This window comes from Pteropus vampyrus, unplaced genomic scaffold, assembly GCF_000151845.1.
Source record: "Pteropus vampyrus isolate Shadow unplaced genomic scaffold, Pvam_2.0 Scaffold114, whole genome shotgun sequence".
NCBI classification, from domain to species: domain Eukaryota; kingdom Metazoa; phylum Chordata; class Mammalia; order Chiroptera; family Pteropodidae; genus Pteropus; species Pteropus vampyrus.
In genome coordinates this window covers 3,106,180-3,110,003 of record NW_011888895.1, presented here as the reverse complement: position 1 = coordinate 3,110,003, position 3,824 = coordinate 3,106,180, and positions in this window count along the sequence as shown.

The following is a 3,824-nucleotide window of genomic DNA, read 5'->3' as shown; positions in this document are numbered from 1 at the left end:
CTATTCCTAATTTTTAATTAGCCTTTAAATTTTTTTCCATTAATTTTATTTAGTCTTTTTTGTTATTTATTAAGAAAAAAATGTCCTAAGCACACGCTGTATGCCTGGCACTTACAGTTGTAGGCACTTGGGCTGCAGAGGCTCAGTTTTCTTAAGCCCAGTGCTGTGGGTCTCACACTTCGGCTGTGGGGCTCTGTGATGTAGTTCTGGGTGACGCCTGGAAATTTCTGGTTTTAAATAAGCACCCCAGTGTGGTTCTGACTACTTGGTACCACCCTTTGAGAACCTGTGAAGAGTGGGCACTTGAGCTTAAAAACCTTAAAGTCTAAAGATGATGAAAAATGGTGAAATGTGGAAACCTGGTTTGAGGGTTCCATCGTGGAATCTTGACTAAGTTCCCCCAGGCTGTCCCCGGATCCATGATTCTTAGCTGCACTGTCTTATTTTAGAATGTGCCATGTCTAAATGGGATGACAAGCAAAATATACCCAGCCAGGTTGCCAGCATCCTTGAAAGTCATTAAAAGGGGCAAACATCTTCCTTCCTTAAGGACAGTCAGAGAGCAATAATAGCACAGGAAGTAATAGTAATTTTGACAGCAGCCATTACTCATCTGTGCTCCTTTATAGTCATTTACTCACTTAATCCTCTCGAAACCCCATACATTACCTATACGCAAAATCATCCCCATTTTACAGACGAGGAACCTGAGGTTTAGAGAGCTTAATTAACAAGCTCATGATTACACAGCCAGTCAGTTGGCTTGTCTGCAGAGGCTCTGGGCCCAACTACTATATTACCCAGCCTCAAACTCTACTGGTGGCCGCTGCTCAACCGCTAGACTGTGAGGCTGTCTCTAGACCTCAACCGCTAGACTGTGAGGCTGTCTCTAGACGAATATTGACCAGCATCAGGCAGCCTGCTGCTCGGTGGCCCTGGCTGAATGTTCTCTGATGTGAAATTATTATTTAACTTCAACCTTCTAAAACTGTGCCCTTCATGGTCTCAGCTGGCACAAAGTTAAAAAACACTTGATAAAATGCATAAAACACAGCCAGCAGCATATTTCCAAATCACGTTGTAAGCCAGGCAGCGTTCTCTTGAACACACATTCCTGGGGCCAAAGCAGTTAAGAGAACATCCACGGACGTCTGTGGACGAGGGTGTCCGCTGGACCAGGGAAAGCTGCAGTGGGGACGGCTGGGGACGGCTTCAGGGAATTTGGGTGACAATGATGCAGGGAAATTTACTACAGTTTTTGCTCAGTAGCAAAACTCACATTTGAAAGAAAACTTATCTTCTCCCCTAGACCCACCCGTTTTTCTTTTTTCACTCTTTTGCGATAAGATTTTTTATTTTATTGAGATATAGCTCTATACCATGAAATTCACGGACCCTTTGAAAAGGTACATTTCAGTGGTTTTTAGTACATCCACCAGACTGTGCAACTATCATCACTATCTAATTCAAGAATATTTTTATCGGGCCAAAAAGAAACTCCATATCCATTACCAGTCACATTTCGCTCGCTCCTTCCCACAGCCCCTGGCCAATGATGATGATTTTTAATGGTTCTATCTTTTCTCTTCAATTAGATTACAAGAGATCAGGGAACTCATCGTTTTTTCTGGAGCAAAGTAGGTCCTTAGTCAGTGTTTTTTTTTTCTTGGTGATAAAGCTCTCAACCTTAAGACTCTCCACATTTTTTTCCTAATCTGTATGATAATTTTAAAATTATACGAAATGACTGGAAGAAGAAAACATTTAGGAAAACCTGAACTCGGAGGTGTCATGTCAACTAGATAAATGTTTTATTGGTCTTATTTTTCAATTCAGTTTGATTTAGGGAAAGACAAGGACATCTTGGGTCTTTTATTGTAACATGAACATTGACGGTTCAGTGATTATTTCGTGTTTTTCCAGCTCATAAAAATACAGTGAGGAAATTAACAGCTTGGCCTGTGGAAAAGGAGAAGTAATACTGAAACTCTGATATGTTAGCTGGGTCTGAACTGGTTGTTTACAGAGTGAAAAGCAGGTCACACATAGGCTGAGATGTGGCTGCCACCAGGCCTGGGAATCTACAAACTCAGTTCCCTCTCATTGGCAGAACATGAAAGCTAAAGATAATCCCCTAATCCTGTGGCATTTTTTAATCCATGGAATGGGCTTTGCAGATCAAAATTTTTTACTTGAAGTCACACACTCTTTGGAGATACAAATATTTTGTTTACTCCTGCAGTAGCTATGGAAAAACTTTTCAAAATGAATGTCTACAGTGCTTACTGCAAATGAAGACAGTTTTGTCTCTGTCCACCCCCAAGTTCCACTTCTTTTTAAATTCAAATAGTGGAAGCTCATGTGCCAACTTTTCCTCTGATCAAAGAGAATATACGATTCAGTGCACTGCCGAAAAGTGGGAACAATCCAAATATCTGTCAGTGGATGAGCCGATGAACAAAATATGGTCTATCCATTCAATGGAATATTATTCAGCCATCAAAAGGAATGAAGTACTGCCACATGCTGCCACATGGCTAGACCTTGAAAAACAGGGAGAAAGAAACCAGACAAAAAGCCACAGATTGTCTGATTCCATTTATATAAAACGTCTACAAAGAGGCGAATCTGTAGAGACGGAAAGCAGATCAGTGGTTGGCAAAGGCTGAGGGGGAGTGACTGCTAATGGGTATGGGATTTCTTTCCCGGGTGACAAAAATATTCTGGAATTAGGTAGTGGGGTTGGTTGCACAACTTTGTGAATATGTAAAAACTGCTAAATTGTATACTTTAAGAGGGCGAATGTTATGGTATGTAAGTCATATCTTGTTTTAAAAAGTTAAAAAAAAAAAAATTTGCTGCAAAGCCTCCCAAGGAGTTAAAAATAAGAGGGAGAGGGGAAAATCTGATCTTATTTCGTGGATGCCTGTGCTGGAGATGGTTCAGCAGCATCCTCTGCGAGGCACTTGCTAGTAGAGTAAAACCCTCCTTGGCCTCATCTCTGCAACACTCGGTTTCAGGCCTTTATCGTTGCTGCCTGGATCCATGGAACTAAAGAGTTTTGATAGCTGGAAAGGACCTGAGAGATTCTAATTCAAACTTCTCACTTGTCAGGTGAGGGAACTAGTCCCAGTGGTATGATATGTTCAAAGTTGCCTCGTTAGTGGCTGACCTGGACCTGAAACCCCGCGTTCTTGTCACTCGACATTTTTGGAAATTGTTTTCCTCCTTCTCCTCAGTCTCTCTCTGTTCAAATATGATTGTGCATCCCACAGATCTTAATCTTCCAAAACAACGATCTTATGTCACCTCCCTGCTAAAAAACTTTCAGTAGCTTCCTAATGCCCCTGTCTCCTATCCGGCACTTGGCTCCCACAGTTCCCTAAATGAACTGTCTTTGCTGGCCTAACACAGAGTGTACTTTACAATATCACGCCTTTGTTCACATTTTGTTACTAAACTTTTTATATGTTCATGCCTTCACTCCTCAGCTAAATCCCATGTTTCTTGAAGATTGGTATCATGTCTTATGTATCTTTGACCTTGGGACACAGGGCACAATGCAGTTCCTTGAACTTGGTAGGGCTCGGGAAATAGCTCAGTTGATTCCATTCAAGACTACAGCTAGTCTTTGCCTCTATATATCCAAGGTGTATCTTAGTTCTAGTGACACGTGGCTATTTGGTGTCTCATTTGTTCTGTTGGAAGACAAAGACTGAGTTTAATTTTGGGGTATAATCTGGACAAAAAGATTCTAGAAAACTTTCATAAAAATAGATTTAATCTCAAAAGGGCTGTGGACGGTGTCTTGGAGGATGGTGGTC